Source organism: Schistocerca nitens, chromosome 1 (assembly GCF_023898315.1).
Source record: "Schistocerca nitens isolate TAMUIC-IGC-003100 chromosome 1, iqSchNite1.1, whole genome shotgun sequence".
Taxonomy (NCBI): domain Eukaryota; kingdom Metazoa; phylum Arthropoda; class Insecta; order Orthoptera; family Acrididae; genus Schistocerca; species Schistocerca nitens.
Genome location: NC_064614.1, coordinates 394953050 through 394970646, shown reverse-complemented (window position 1 = coordinate 394970646; position 17597 = coordinate 394953050). Strand labels below are relative to the sequence as shown.

The 17597-nt window shown below is 44.2% G+C and overlaps 1 protein-coding gene across 1 annotated transcript in view; it reads left to right on the top strand.

Moving 5' to 3' along the window:
* LOC126249437 (nucleosome-remodeling factor subunit NURF301) overlaps nucleotides 1-17597 on the top strand; it is a 320790-nt gene that overhangs the window by 189305 nt on the left and 113888 nt on the right. The gene's annotated exons all lie outside the window — the stretch shown is intronic.

The following is a 17597-nucleotide window of genomic DNA, read 5'->3' as shown; positions in this document are numbered from 1 at the left end:
AGGTTGAATGAAATGATGAGAATGGCACATTCAATCCCCAAGTGAAGGAAATCTATGACCTGGCTGGGAATTTAACATGGGACTCAACCATCTAGAGGCAGTGATGCTAAATGCTAGATAATGACCTGTGGACCGCACTACTGGACCGTGTTACCCTTGCAGAAAGACAGTGAATCTAATTTACGCACGGTGAGACACCAGTCCGTTTTCTACATGCTCTCTGATAATTCCTAAAGTTTTTGTAAACCATTGCAAACAGTGTGCCTGGAGAAAATATTTACATGGCAAACCTTGCCTAGGCATTTTGTGATATACATTGCTCACAAGCACGTACACACTTTCAGGTATACAGCAGAGCTGCCCCCGCACCTCAGCCCTCAGCACCTTTCTGTCCTCACCAATAAAAACTAACAATAGTTAGCCCCACTGGGCAGCTTATGAGAAATGTACACACTAGGCAGCATCTTCTTTGCCACTCAGCTCAGAAATGTGTGCATACCTTGTAAAAAAAAAAAAAAAAAAAAAAAAAAAAAAGAGTAATAAAAAAATTTAATGCTGGCGGATTGGTCAGGGAAGTCAAGTAGCATGGGCTCACTGTCAGTTGACCATAATTCTTCAGTCTTCTAGCTGTGGGAACATTTTTGAAGGGATTTATGTATTCCACAACTATCAGTAACATGCCCCCATTACAGGAGTGTGCGTGCTATGTGACAAAAATCCAAGGGGAGCCAGGTGTGTTCAAATAAGTTACTGATTCTTTATGAAGAATTGCTGATGTGTCAACCACATTGAGCATCTACTGTACTGCAAGTACTGTTTTAATAGTTGTATTCATTTCTGTAGTAACTCCTTAGCTATTTACATGCTACAGAAATTGCTTGTTTTATTTTTCATTAGCATTTTATTTTCTGCATATATGTGGAATTAAGATTTTCATGCTGTTGTTTTTACGTAAGAGTGTTTTCCCCCTTCCCCAACTTCAACCTATTTAGAATAATCAGATAATATGGTTGAGACAAGACCAGTATGGCAGGAGTACTGAAAGGTTTTTGTATTGAATAAAATGATATTCTTTCCAGACATATATCGTTCCTCATGTTTTGCCATTGCTGTTAGGTGCAGCCAACATTACAATTCTGTAGGAAATACTCATTGCATGAGACACATTGAATTAGTGGCGTCTTAAGAAGGGGTCTAAGTGACATAGCACGCAGTAGTCGGAAGCTTCCATTACCGAATGACATGGGCAGTGATGTAAAGTGTGCTGCCCTACATCAGTATACATATTCCTCAAGCCACAGTATGGTGCATGGTTGATGGTACCTTGTACCACTACTGAAGTGCGCGTCATTTATGTTGGCGGCCGAGTTTAGGTTCGTTCTGCGCATCTGACGTCACAAAACACAGTCAGCCAATGAACAGAGAACGACATTGCCAGATCTCGACTGCAGAACAGAGCACGGACGAGTGTCTTCAGTTTTAGAAACGTTCAGTCATAAATAAAGTAATAGAACAAAAGCAATGTCTTGATAGCAGACTTTCTTTTATAGAAAGTTTGGAAAAAGCATTCTTTGTACCAGTTGCTTCATATTCTATTAACTAATTAAACCAAACAAGCAATAAGACTCCAAATTCAGGCGATAGCAAGGAAAGGTGTTTATATCAATCTCACGAACCGATTTTTCGCAATAAAGAACAGCGGTAATTGTTTATTTCCTATTGTACTTCGACGAAGTGTGAGTAATTCATAGTCGTACCAACAGTGTTTGTCAGTATTTTGCGTGACGTGTTGTTAGAGTCCTCATGGAGTTACGTCGTAGGATGAGCTGTGTTAGCGAAACGGTTAAGGTGTTGGGTTAGTAAGTGAAAGGTGAAGAGTTCAAACCTTGTGCGTTGCTAAATATTTTCTTTATTTAAAAACAATATCGAAGTGTCTTACTTCACGAATTTTATTCGTTTGAATGCAATTTTTTGAAATTTCTAGTGCATTGTCTCTTCATGAACCCTGTTGCTGCTGCAGACACATGCTCCCCGCATTCCGCGCTGTGCGCGATTTTGTCATCACTGCACTGCTCGCTTGTGCAGACACACGGTGTTCTTTGACACACTTATCATTTGATTTCACAAAAACTATTTGGCCCAAAAATTTGATTTTTACACGTCTTCTTGACTGATACCTTCCCCCCCCCCCCCCCCCCCCTATAAATGACTTAATTTTGTTTCGATGTTCAACGCAGTTATTATGCAGCAATAAATGTAGTAAACCATTGCACAAAATTTTGAAGAGTTTGCAGAGGTAAAAGTCCATAGCGTATACTTCCCGTATGGTCGATTTTAGTTGCCACAATGTTCAGAATGAAATGTGGACAAGATACCTAAATTTCATATAAAATTTACTGTATAACAATATCTCATTTAATTTAAGTACCACATAGGCGTCGTATGTAATATTGAGAAATATTCCGTCTTTCGCGACTGTAATAAAAGTTTTATTTACACGGGGCGCGTTTGTCTTTATTTTAAAGCACTTCAAGCAATGAAAGGTATGGCACATACGCTATGGTACTCATGTTCTCTTTCTTGTTTTTGTTCCACAGTCGTAGTTTTACCAATGGTATTGAAATATATTCCTCTTCTGCAACTGTGATAAGCGACTTATTTAGACCAGACGCGTTTCTCTCTTTTGAAGCATCTTCAGTGGACAGTATTTTGTCTCCTCCATTGCCAAGTCACCTTTCGTAGTTTTGTGCTGTAGTAACACAATATTCAACGTTTGTGTCGGCTGATCAGCGTTCTAGCAAATAAATGCTGTTTGTGTGTGCCACACACAAAAATTATATTTGACACAGCTCAGAGCACTTCACTGATAGACGGTATATTCAAGTTCCAATGTTTTTGTAAGTCCACAGTTTTGATTAATGTATTTTGTCTACTTCCTTTTGATTGATTGAAGTGCTTTAAAATAAAGCCAAAGATGCCCGGTCTAAATAAAACGTTTGTTACAGTCGCGAAAGACGGAATATTTCTCAATATTAAATACGACACCTGTGTGGTACTTAAATTAAATGAGATATTGTTATACAGTAAATTTTATATGAAATTTAGGTATCTTGTCCACATTTCATTCGCAACATTGTGGCAACTAAAATCGACCATACGGAAAGTATACTCTATGGACTTTTACCTCTGCAAACTCTTCAAAATTTCGTGCAATGGTTTACTATATTTAATGCTGCATAATAACTGCGTTGAACATGGAAACAGAATTAAGTCATTTATGGGGGGAAGGTGTCAGTCAATCTAATTTTTGGGCCAAATAGTTTTTGTGGAATCGAATGATAAGTGTGTCAAAGCAGTCGGAACACCATGTGTCAGCACAGGCGAGCAGTGCAGTGACAAAATCGCGCACAGCGCGGAATGTGGGGAGCACGTCTCTGTAGCAGCGAAAGGGTTAATGCGGCCGTGGTGGCTTTACTTCATGAACTGCGCACTCCCCCCTAAACGTAAGCTTGCGAACTATGCTATACTATGGCACTGCTTCTCTTGGCGTGTGCGTCATGTGCAGCTGGCAACGCAGCAATCTCCCGCTTCTGGGCGGGCATGCGCGAGCCGCCAAGATAAAAGAATTGAACTATAGTCATTCTCTTTCCTGTTCCACTTGCAAACAGAGTGAGGGAGAAACAACTGTCTATTTGCCTCAGTATGAGGCCTAATCTGTCTTATTTTATCTTTGTGGTCCTTATGTGAAATGTACATTGGTGGCAGTAGAATTGTTTTGCATTCAGCTTTAAATACCAGTTCTCTAAATTTTCTCAACAGTGTTTCTTGAGAAGAATGTCGCTTTCCCTCCAGAGATTCCCATTTGAGTTCCCTCAGCATCTTCATAATATTTGGGTGTTCATCGGACCTACTGGTCTCAAATATAGCAGCCCACCTCCAAAGCGTTTAAATTCGTCCTTTAATCTGACCTTGTGTGGATCCCAAACACTCAAACAATACTCAAGAATGAGTTGCTCTAGTGTCCTAAATGCTGCCTCCCTTTCAGATGACTCACAATTTCCAAAAATTCTCCCATTAAACTGAAGTCAACCATTTGCCTTCCCCACTGCATTCTGTACATGTTCATTCCATTACATATTGCTCTGTGACATTATGCTTTGATATTTAATCAACCTGATTGTGTCTAGCCGCACATTACTAATGCTGTATTCGAATGTTATGGAATTGTTTTTCCGACTCACCACAGTAGAGAGAAGGTTTTTGTCGACTGCAATGAACAATCCTCTTCCTATGCTTGATGTGTCGGCAGCTGGGCCAACACCTTGTAGATCGAAGTGGCTGAAAGTGCACGCTAAACTAACGCAGACGGGCGTGAAGTACTGGAACATGAGACTTATTAATGAATAAGAAGAAAAGTACGTAGCTGGAATAATATACTTAACTTTATTCTCTTGTTGGAATACATCTCTTGAATAGTAGTAAGCTATAAGCACTGATACAAATGGCGCCTTGCTAGGTAGTAGCTATGGAATAAGCTGAAGGCTATTCTATCAGTCTCTCGGCAAATGAGAGGAAGACTTGGTAGGTCTGGTCGCAAGCTATGTCGTCCGTACAACTGGGGCGAGGTCATGTCCGTGTCTTGTGACCTGCCATGTGGTGGCGCTAGGTTTGCGATTACACAGTGGCGACACGCGGGTCCGACATGTACTACAGGACCGCGGCCGATTTAAGTTACCACCTAGCAAGTGTGGTGTCTAGCGGTGACACCACATTCCTCCCCCGCAAATCGGCGAACGGTCGTGAGATAAGGCTTCCGCCCGCCGTGGGGAGGACCCCATGTTGACGTATGCGATGAGGTGGGGAGCCTAACAACAGGCGAGGCTGTGCCACCCGCACCCGGCCATTCGGTCCGAGGGGAGCTAGGAAACGCCTGCAAACCTAGTCCAGGGTGCACGTCAACATGCGGTGTATGCGCACGTAATGAGAAAAAAGGGTCGACCTCCATGTGGTCGGAGCACCCGACGGGCGAATACGACATCTGGTCCGGAGCGGGCAAGATGTCCATGGCGGAGGACGGCTGGTCACGGGAAGCGAGCGGCGGCGCGTGACCCAGGGAGGCGCCAGGCGGTTGCAGCGACGCGTCCACTGCGGGCGGCGCCGGCGGCGGCTGCGGCGGCGGCGCGGCGCCATTGGGCAAAATGGAAGGCAGCGTCGGTAACACCTGGGGATGAGGCGAGCCAGTAGATGGGTCCCCAGGGCGCTGACCTGACGGCTCCGTCGCTGAAAGCAGACGGGGAGCGGCAGAACCCAGGCGACGACAGAGGCGCAGCTGATTGAGATGCCGACGCACCTCACCAGAGGCCCCCAAAACCAAATACATCGCGCGGCCGAGGCAGCGAAGAATGCGCCCTGCGAGCCAACGCCGTGAACCGCGATAGGTGCAATAATAGACAACGTCGCCAGGAGCAAAAGCAGGGGCCTGCCGCTGCACAGGAACCTGATGCGGCGGATGTAGCAAAGACATCAGGGTGCGATGAGATCGACCATGGAGCAATTCAGCCGGCGAGCGACCATCGCGGGGCTGAGAGCGATACGAAGACAAAAAGAGCAACAAAGCGTCCTCCCGAGAATGCGACTCTTTCAATTTCAACATCTGGGACTTGAAAATCCGGACCAATCGTTCAGCGGCACCGTTTGACTGAGGCGAAAACGGCGCGGACGTCAGATGTTGAATACCATTGGCCTTGCAGAATGACTGAAATTCTGCGGACATGAATTGTGGGCCATTGTCGGAAACAAGAGTCTGCGGAAGACCTTCAATGCAAAAGATAGCAGACAAGGCTTGGATTGTGGCAGAAGACGTCGTGGAAGACATCCGGACAACAAAAGGAAAATTACTGAAAGCATCGACCACAACCAACCATCGAGCATTCCAGAATGGACCAGCAAAATCGATGTGCAAGCGTTGCCAAGGGGAAGTGGCGTTCGGCCATGCAAAGAATTTACGCGGCGGTGCGGATTGGTGTTCGGCACACGCCACGCAAGAGGAGCACATATTCGTAATCGCAGCATCGATTCCGAACCAAGTACAGTGCTGACGAGCAAGTTGTTTCGTACGCACTATACCCCAATGTCCTTGGTGAAGAAGCTTTAAGACAGAGGACTGCAACGAACGTGGGACCACGACTCGGGATTGATCATTATCAGAACGCAACAACAAAACACCACGTCGTACAAAAAGTCTCTCCTTGTGAGCAAAAAAACGGCGAACCAAAGGATCCTCGATCCGTGACTTTGACAAGGGCCATTGTGTAGCAACAAAACGCAAAACAGAAGCAAGGACAGGATCAGCAGCTGTGGCTGTAGCCACACGACGAAAATCAATCGGAAACGATGCGACCACGTCATCGGTTTCTGAATCAATGAACATGCAAGCAAGTTCGGAAGAATCGAATGCGTTATCCGCAGCAACAGGCAAACGGGACAACGCATCAGCGTTGCCGTGCTTAGCAGTGGACCGATACAAAATATCGTAGCGGTACTGCGAGAGAAAAAGTGACCAGCGAATGAATTTCTGCGCTGTACGGGGAGGGACAGGCTTGTGCGGATGAAAAAGCGATGTCAACGGTTTGTGGTCTGTGATGATGGTAAAGTAACGACCATACAAGAAGTCATGGAACTTGGTAACACCAAACACGAGAGCTAAAGCTTCTTTCTCTATCTGTGAATAATTTCTTTGCGCAGATGAGAGCAATTTGGACGCAAAGGCAATAGGGCGATCATGCGAGCCATCTTTGTGCGCAAGCACAGCACCGATCCCGAAATCCGATGCATCTACCATCAACAAAAGGGGTTTTTGGGGATCGAATGGCGTAAGGCAAGTATTTGAAAGTAACGCCGATTTCAACTGGCGAAAGGCGCGTTCGCATTCCGTCGTCCAGACGAACGGAACACCTTTACGGCGTAAGCGATGAAGCGGAGCTGAAATGGAAGAAGCATTGCGCAAAAATTTATGATAATAATTTATTTTACCCAACACACTCTGTAGCTGTTTCAAATTCTGCGGAGCAGGTAAGTCCTGTATGGCACGGAGGTGCTCTGGACTCGGATGTATACCTTGGGCATTTATGACATGCCCCAGGTAGGGTAAGTCCTGAGCAAAGAACACACATTTGTCCTTTCTCAAGCGAAGACCATTCTGACGCAAGACCTGAAATAATGTTCGGAGATTCTGCAAATGTTCTGCTTCTGTCTGTCCTGAGACCACAATATCGTCCAGATAGTTCGCAGCAGTAGGGACCGACGCACAAATAGTTTGTAAATATTGCTGAAACAATGCAGGGGCGGAGGCACACCCGAATGGCAGTCTTTTGAAGCGATACAAGCCAAGATGCGTGTTTACCACCAAGACGCGCTGGGAGTCTTCGTCCACAGGTATCTGCAAGTACGCATCTGCTAGGTCCAAGTTTGAAAAATATTTTCCCGGGCACAGTTTGTCAAAAAGATCTTCCGGGCGGGGCAAAGGAAAAGTAGCAGTCACAAGTTGTGGATTCACAGTGGCCTTGAAGTCCACACAAAGTCTCAATTTTCCGGAAGGTTTTGGCAAAATTACTAAGGGTGAGGCCCAGAGAGAAGCCTGCACACGTTCAATTACACCTTGAGATTCTAACTCGGCCAATGTTCTTGCGACCTCATCACGCAATGCGTGGGGAACATTGCGCGCTCTGAAAAATTTCGGTTGCGCGTTGTCTTTCAATGCCAAATGTGCAGCATAGTACTTAGCGCAACCAAGGCCCGGTGCAAAAATGTCTGCAAATTCTTCACAAAGACTAGAAACACTGGCGGAAGGCACAGTCTGATTCACTGATAGGACCTGATTTACTATAGACAAATTAAACAATTGAAACAAATCTAAGCCAAACAAGTTCACTGCACTAGAAGAACGAAGAACGTAAAATGATACAAGTTTTGTTTGTCCCTTGTATGTTGCAATAAGGCTGCACTGTCCTAACACAGGGATCGGCTGTCCTGAGTAACTAGTTAACTTAACATTTGCGGCACGCAATGGCGGTTTGCCCAGTTGTTTGTACGTGTCGTGATTGAGCAATGAAACTGCAGCTCCGGTATCGAGCTGGAATGGGATCACTTTGCCTTCAAAGTCTAAGTCCACAAAAAGTTTATTGTCCTGCTGACGACAAGAGCGACTGTCACGTGCAAATTGAACTGATACAGGTACAGAAGCACTTGCGACTTTACGGGATTTCCTGCGACGTCGACACACACTTTGGGTGGGACGAACACAGTCACTGTTAGCTAAAGTGTCACTGGACGGGTGGGAATGAACTACATTAATGTCCATGGGCGAAGGTCCACGAGCCTGATTGTCCTGGGTTCGATTCCGGCGCGAAGCAAAAGGCCTGGAATTATTGCGATTGTCTGATCTAAGCCTTTTCTGGCAAACACTTTGTACATGTCCTTTCTTTTGACAGTAAAAGCAAATAGCTTGGCGTGACGGGCAATTTTCACGCGAATGTCTAGTTGCACACCGCGGGCATGATTTCACTGCAGTTGCTTGCTTACGCGGCGCACGTGTTTGCGAGCGAGGCTGCGACGGGCGCGAGGGCCGCTTAGCGTCCCGTGCAGCGGGCCCGGCGGGCTGATTAATGTGACACACTGCTGGCGAAGTTTCAAATGAGTCCTGAGCAAAGTCAAGTGTGTCTTGCCTATCCAATATGTCTATCACTTGTTGAAGGGAGGGATTTACGAGTTTCAAAATCTGTTCCCGTATGCGAACATCAGAAACGTTCTGTGCTATTGCATCACGCACCATTGTATCGGAATATGGGAGGCCACATTCACAGGCAAACGCGCAGTCTCTAGTAAGGCCTTGCAAAGTTGCAACCCACTCCCTATTAGTCTGACCGGCCGTACGTTTTGTACGAAAGAACGTATACCGTTTTGCAACTACATTTACTGTTTCTTTGAAATAGGCATCTAAAGCCGACAAAATTTCCTCGTAGGTCAGAGTTGCTACGTCGCGTCGGGGAAACAATTTCACTATCACACGGTAGGTAGACACACCGACACAAGAAAGCAAAAACGGCTGCCGCTCTTTACCTTGAATTCTGTATGCTGCGAGATGAAACTGGAACTGGCTGGCCCACTCAGTCCAGGTTTCGCACGTGGCCTCAAAGGGCCTAAATGGCGGTGCGACAGCGTTGTGTGGCTGCGGTAGCGATGAAGCGGCGGCTGCCGCATCGGTTTGCAGCGCACGTTGACCCTGGACGAGCTGTCCAAGGGCTTCCAATAACGCCTGCGTCTGCTGATTCTGCAAGCGAAAAAATTCGGACAGTACATCTGGAGATTGTGGCGAAGCCATGACACAAGCAAATCAGAGCACAAAAAGGGAAAAAGAACAAATCAGTCCAAAGCAGAAAAAACACTTTCTCTCGTCGCCATGTGATGTGTCGGCAGCTGGGCCAACACCTTGTAGATCGAAGTGGCTGAAAGTGCACGCTAAACTAACGCAGACGGGCGTGAAGTACTGGAACATGAGACTTATTAATGAATAAGAAGAAAAGTACGTAGCTGGAATAATATACTTAACTTTATTCTCTTGTTGGAATACATCTCTTGAATAGTAGTAAGCTATAAGCACTGATACAAATGGCGCCTTGCTAGGTAGTAGCTATGGAATAAGCTGAAGGCTATTCTATCAGTCTCTCGGCAAATGAGAGGAAGACTTGGTAGGTCTGGTCGCAAGCTATGTCGTCCGTACAACTGGGGCGAGGTCATGTCCGTGTCTTGTGACCTGCCATGTGGTGGCGCTAGGTTTGCGATTACACAGTGGCGACACGCGGGTCCGACATGTACTACAGGACCGCGGCCGATTTAAGTTACCACCTAGCAAGTGTGGTGTCTAGCGGTGACACCACAATGCTAATCTGTCTTTCTGATATACAGCCCATGACTCTCAAAATGTTTCAGAGCTTTCTGCTTCAGGTTTCAGCCACCTTTAGGTACCATGAATAATTTAAGCACAACAGATTTCCTGGAGAAAACTCAGAAACTTTACTCCGGATGCAGTCTGATTTCGCGATCTGTGTGTAGACTGGTGAATGTCAATCTTTGAGGTACTCTAACTACCTCCTAGCCTAAAAAAAGTGATGTACACTCCAGAAGTGCTTTGCTATACGAGTAGCTGTTTCCATTGTGCAGCGCACCCCCAACCTATCGAGGGGAGTGCTACAATTTTCCACTTAATAATACAGAGTCGACGAAGCCTTTGGTTGAGACAATCCATTCGACTCCAAATCAAACTCTGGAAACAATGGTGCAAATTGTGAGTTCTGTTTGCACCCTGCGCGTGTAGCCAGCAGCCTTCACCATTTCACCAGCCGCTTGTATGAACGGAGGAAGGCCTCAGAACCCAAGAGAGAAGCATCATTGGTGCCGACATGAGCCACAACTTTGAGATTACATACTCGATAGCTGCAGGCAAGACCTCCTCCACATTTCAGACCACCCCCCACCCCCCCTTCCCCCCCTCCCCCAGCAGACATACCAAGTGTACATCAACTTTCTTTCCGGCCCTGAATGTTATTTCCCTAAGGGACTCCATAACACGACTAACGTTGGAGCTCCTGATAACTAGCAAACCCCTCTTCCTGTGTGCCAGCTCGGATGTTGTTGAAGAAGAGGCCACCTGTCCACTCACAGGGCAAATGGGCGAGGCCATATTCCATATTGACCTTCCGCCTCAAGCCACACAAATGCACTACCATGTGCCACTCACTCTGTGGTGAGGGTGGATCAACCATGTCAGGTACATTAGGAGGTGCTACAGCAGCAGAGTCCATGGATGGAATAAGCATCACCTGAGGTGTCGCATGCAATGTACCAGTTTCTATGCCACTGCCACACTCTGAGGCAGCAGCATAAAGACGGCTGACCATAGGTAGAAGTGAATTCAGCTGTTCACGAACTGCGCCCAGCTGCTCTCGTATCTGCACCCAGCAAGCACACAGCCTATCCATCCTAGCATGATTAACTTAAGAATTAAACTGTAGAAGCACAGAGGAAAACCTAAATATGCAACTTGCTAACATTCTGACATGTCACCATTGAAGGCTGACTCATACTGAACTATGTAGCTGGCCATTCAAAAAAATTGCCAACTGTGCTACAGACAGCATGAATCTACACTTTTACAGTTACAAAAATGTTAGATTACACCTCCTAAATAGAAAAACAAGCACAGAATTTAAGAATTAAACTGCAGAGAAACAGAAAAATATAAATACAAAACTTGTTGGTCTGCTGGTGCGTAGCAGGCAAGAGCTGGGGCCTGCCTAGGGAATAAGTTTTTTTGCTGTGGTTTTATAGTAGACATTTAAATATGACCTATTAAGTGCTAAGGGAGCTATGCACATGGTTATTGCTTGCATAAACATTTGTTAACATCTGTAGACTTGGGACCACTATATAAGAGTTGTAATGTTTAATCATTTGGCAGTAACACAATACACTAAAGGAATGGCTCTCTAAGCGTATACCACCACTACCACCACCACCACAATTTTGCTTATTTAGTTTTACTTCAAGCAAAACAATGTTTGCACCATTCTGTACTCTGCAAAGTAGTTTGCATTCTGCTCTTGTTGTTAGTGAGCGAATAGATGACTCATAATCAATAGTCTTAATGTTGTCAATTTTTCTGATGAGAAGATAACACATCAGAATTTGTCACTCTAGAAAATCCTGTATAAACTCTACATCCCAGGTCAGGGTTCTGTGGAGTTTTATATCCTAATGAAAGAGTTGATTGCCAGGCTGGTAATTCAATACCCCCAGGTATCCAAAACTAAAGTGAAAGGTAAACTTACTAGCCACTGTTTCTACAAATTATCAGAATTTTAGACTCGAGGATAAAAATTCTTTTCAACCCTAACGTTCATATTAAACGGATTTTGACTTTGCCAGCTTATAGGCAACAGTGTACTGTATAAAGCTATATAAGTGCTTAGTTTTAATTATTACATAAAACAGCAACTGAGTTTTGTAAGATACAGAATGGTGACATTTTTCCCCAAAGTAGCTCCTTTTCTACTAGTACACCAATTCTAATAATTATCAATGTGAGTAAATTAACACTGATCGGGTTACTTGCAGTGGCTGGTTCTGTGTGTGAATGTATAACCTGACTTGTTTCATATTCCTGAGGATTTTCCCTTCATGATGGGATTTATATAACAATGTATGTGGATGAATTGTCTCTGAATTGTGTATAAATTTGTAAATTGAGGTATGTGACAAACTTTTGATTGTAAAATAGACCAGTATTATTCTAATATTGAATCCATTGTTTCTGATTAAATGTAGTATTTTCCAGATATTAGGTGTGTTTTTAATAAAAAGTTCATGTGTTGCTATAGTAGACTGATTATAATATATTGATAGTTGATGAGATTATCCACTGTGTGAAAACTATGTCTGATATTAAAAAAGATGTATGATGCAGTAAGTGTAACTTGAAACACAGTAAAATGAAGTAGTGTTAACTGAACTGTAAAACCAAGATCTGCTACTCCCAATGACAATGTAACAATAATTGTGACAAGTGACTTTCTCTGCAACAGAATGAATATGCTCACAAGGGAACCTCCCCATCGCACCCCCCTCCGATTTAGTTATAAGTTGGCACAGTGGATAGGCCTTGAAAAACCGAACACAGATCAATCTAGAAAACAGGAAGAAGTTGTGTGGAACTATGTAAAAATAAGCAAAATATACAAAATGAGTAGTCCATGCGCAAGATAGGCAACATCTAGGTTAGTGTGATCTCAGGAGCGCCGTGGTCCCGTGGTTAGTGTGTGCAGCTGCGGAACGAGAGGTCCTTGGTTCAAGTCTTCCCTCAAATGAAAAGTTTAATTTTTTATTTTCAGACAATTATCAAAGTTCAGGCACTCACACATAATCAACTTCGCTCTCCAAAATTCCAGGACATGTTCAGTTTTGCTTGGACATATGCAGGATTTGACGGTCTACACAAGGAAAAATTTGAAAGCGTTAAAAACATATGTTTTGACAGAGCACACTGAAAACTGTGCGACTGTGAAACTGTTGCATTCATTTGTTGCAGTTTATGTGACAAACACTTATGTTTTCATCACTTTTTTGGGAGTGATTATCACATCCATAAGAAAACCTAAATCGGGCAAGGTAGAAGAATCTTTTTACCCATTCGCCAAGTGTACGAGTTAGGTGGGTCGACAACATATTCCTGTAATGTGACTCACATGCCGTAACCAGTGTCGTATAGAATATATCAGACGTGTTTTCCTGTGGAGGAATCGGTTGACCTATGACCTTGCGATCAAATGTTTTCGGTTCCTATTGGAGAGGCACGTCCTTTCGTCTACTAATCGCACGGTTTTGCGGTGCGGTCGCAAAACACAGACACTAAACTTGTTACAGTGAACAGAGACGTCAATGAATGAACAGACAGATCATAACTTTGCGAAAATAAAAAAGTAAATTTTTCACTCAAGGGAAGACTTGAACCAAGAACCTCTCGTTCCGTAGCTGCTCATGCTAACCACGGGACCACGGCGCTCCTGAGATCACACTAACCTAGATGTTGCCTATCTTGCACATGGACTACTCATTTTGTATATTTTGCTTATTTTTTTCATAGTTCCACACAACTTCTTCCTGTTTTCTCGAGTGATCTGTGTTCAGTTTTTCAAGGCCTATCCACTATGCCAACTTATAACTAAATCTGAGGGGGGTGCGATGGGAAGGTTCCCTTGTCAGTGTGCATAAATCAACTTGGGGGACAGCACTTGGAAGCAGCCAGCCTCCACCCCCCCTCCCCCCCTGCTCCCCCCCCTCCCTCCTGCCCCCACACACTCACACATATGCATAAATTTTAAAAAAAGATCTGTGGCATTGAAGAGAATACAAAAGCACTCAGAAAACTAGCAGATTTACCTAAACAGTCGTTGCAGTCTACAAATCAACAGTATTTCTCTCTGTCTGGTAATTACAATAACTGAAGTATTTTTCAATGCTCTAAAAGAATTTTTTGTTGGCCAACATGTGCATTGTGACTAAGAAGCATATAATATGTACTTCAGAACTTAGATTTCCATATGAATTAGTACCATAATACTTTTGATTAATAATTGCTGTTCAAAAAATACAAACTTCTTAAGCAGATTGCTCACTCTCAAAATTAGGTTCAGTTTTAACATCTGTTGTTCTGCAGTTTACAATTCTGGTGTACAGAGAAGAATAATAATAATAATAATAATAATAATAATAATGGTATTAGAAATCAAAAACAACAATAGCGAAAATGATAGATTGCTATCCCCCCCTCCCGTGAAGATGACATACTGAGCTGTAGACAGAGATAATTAAAAGATTGTTACACAATAAACTTTCAGAAATGAAAACACGCACACACACTTTCACACAAGTAGGCATGCCTCATATACACATAACAGCTGTCTCTGGTCACTCTGATCAGCCTAAAGGCCAGAGTGTGTCTGGGAAGAGGGAGGGATAGCAAAATGCCTGGGGCAGCATCAGCAGGCTGTGGAGGAGAAGGCGAGGTAGAGTAGGATGATGGGGAGTGGGAAGGGAGAAGAGCAGAGGGGGAAAAGACTGGTAGGGTGTGTTGGCAGTGTGTGGTGCTCAGTGAGGGTAAGGGAATGGGAATTGGGAAGAGGCTACGTGGTGGGGGTGGGGGTGTAGAAACTGTTGGATGAAGTGTGTAGGGACATAGTTTATCATCTGAACAGTTTAGAAAAGCTGGTGGTGGAGGAGAGGATCCAGATGGCCTGGGATGAAATCAAGCATATTATGTTCAGCTGCATATTGTGTCCCGGGGTGGGCCACTTTGCTCTTGGCTGCAGCGTAGTGGTGACAATAAGGTGCACATACGTTGTAAACATTTCACAAACCTAGCAGGTCTTATGTCTGCTATATCAACCCCCAATCGTTATGATTTTGTGACATACTGGGCTTCTGACATACACTTGGTGTGTGTGTGTGTGTGTGTGTGTGTGTGTGTTGTGTTAATCACAATATGGAGTGAGAAATCTCTGATTTAACTTGAACTGTTATTGAGCTTTGTATAACATCCCCCATAATTTGAATTTATTTTGTAATATTTTATTGACTGTTGAGTGCAAAACTCCAGTGGTTTTGCATACATTTCATATTACGTAGAAGCATACTATTATATTCATAGTTTTATTTTCCCCATACTGACTCCACTGTTGCATTTAGGCTGTTGTGTGAATTTAGATGCTAAATGTAGCTTGTACTTGTTGAACCTATCTGGTGGATTAAAACTCTTATTGTGTGTTCAGTGCACATTGTTGACTTCTTTTACAGAGGTTCCCTCTAAACTGCATGCATCCACAAGTGACTGACTCTTATTTTTCTAAACCCTTAAACTTTCTCATATAACTTTGTTTCTGATTTCTAGGCTTTAAATTCTTGTGACTAGTCTTCTTAATAAAATACTTGTTGAAGACTTTTCTTCCATGTAATATTAGCATCCCTCCTTTAGCATCTTCTGTCTGTTTTGTGAAAGTTTTTATGAACATTGTGTTAATTTTTGCCAGAAAGATATATTCAATCTGCTTTTGTGTGTCTAACGTTGTTGAAGTGTAGTTTATAGTATTGTTTTTATTGAATTATTTATAATTAACAATGAACCTTTTTATTTGTGTAAACTGAAAACTGTTAAGAACACTACATTGTCTTTAATAGGTGAAACATTCTGTGGTATTCTCTTTAACTGTTTTTATGTCGCCTCGTCTCTGTAGAGCTGTACCATGGGAAATGAGGAGAGGATGTTGGTCGATAGCTGGTATCCTCGTTCTATAACACAAACTGTATGTAATTATTAACTGGGTTCTTTATTCATAAACAAAGAGCTACTTAACTTGCCAGGTGGTGTGATACAAGCTCTCTTCTGGATAGTCCACGTAGCCTCAATGCTGTTGAATTAGAAGTCCGCTATAAGATTGCTATGTGCTGCCTGTCTCCGTGCTACCCTCCGGTCCGTGGCAGCAATCCTAAATACTGGCGGCTGTGAGGGTGTTGGCTGTGTGTTTCCAGTGAGTCTTGTCATTGACCTCTATCAATACTCCCTTAACCTCTATGCCAGTACATTCCTCCCCCCGAAATGCCGCACCATTGTCGTGTAGTGAGGCTGTGAACGACATCAGGGAGGGAAGCAGGATGCTTGACATCGTGATGCGCTGGGAGCTGTGACTGTGGAGGACAGCAGATGCCCAACTGTACCCCACCATCTTGCTTGTGAGGCAACAGAGACATCCTGAAAATTGCTTTCAGGCCACACGTACAGGCCTTAGGGCGTGTGGTGGGGCGATGATGGTGATGGCGGGTCTAGGTCCATGGGGTCAGCAAGCAGGGATGGCGGGGGTGAGAGTGTGTGGTTCATCTGCTCCTGGGGTGCTGTGGTGGCACCAGCGGGTAGCTGTGAAGGCCACATGATCCTGTGAAGCCATGAATGTGGGGGAAGAAAATCAGCAGAATCACGGGGAAAATGACATGCACGAATTTGGTTCTAGTGGTGGTGCTGCAATCCATCACAACCTGCAATTAAGTACATACACTATGTGATCAAAAGTATACAGACACCTGGCTGAAAATGACTTACAGGTTCATAGCGCCCTCCATCGGTAATGCTGGAACTCAATATGGTGTTGGCCCACCCTTAGGCTTGATGACAGCTTCCACTCTCGCAGGCATTTGTTCAGTCAGGTGCTGGAATGTTTCTTGGGGAATGGCAGCCCATTCTTCACGGAGTGCTGCACTAAGGAGAGGTATCGATGTCAGTCAGTGAGGCCTGTCACGAAGTCAGCATTCCAGCACATCCCAAAGGTGTTCTATAAGATTCAGGTAAGGACTCTGTGCAGGCCAGTCCATTACGGGGATGTTATTGTCGTGTAACCACTCCGCCACAGGCTGTGCTTTATGAACAGGTGCTCAATCATGTTGAAAGATGCAGTCACCATCCCCAAAATGCCCTTCAACAGTGGGAAGCAAGAGGGTGCTTAAAACATCAATGTAGGTCTGTGCTGTGATAGTGCCACACAAAACAATAAGGGGTGCGAGCCCCCTCCAGGCAAAATACGATCACACCGTAACACCATTGCCTCCGAATTTTACAATTGGCACTACACACGCTGACAGATGATGTTCACAGGGCATTCGCCATACCCATACCCTGCCATCGGATCGCCACATTGTGTACCGTGATTAGTCACTCCACACACATTTTTTCCCACTGTTCAATCGTCCAATGTTTACGCTCCTTACACCAAGCGAGGCATTGTTTGGTATTTACCGGTATGATGTGTGACTTATGAGCAGCCGCTCGACCACGAAATCCAAGTTTTCTCACTTCCCACCTGACTGTCATAATACTTGTAGTGGATCCTGACGCAGTTTGGAATTCCTGTGTGATGGTCTGGATAGATGTGTGCCTATTACTTATGATTACTCTCTTCAACTGTCGGCGGTCTCTCCGAGTCAAAAGACGAGGTCAGCGT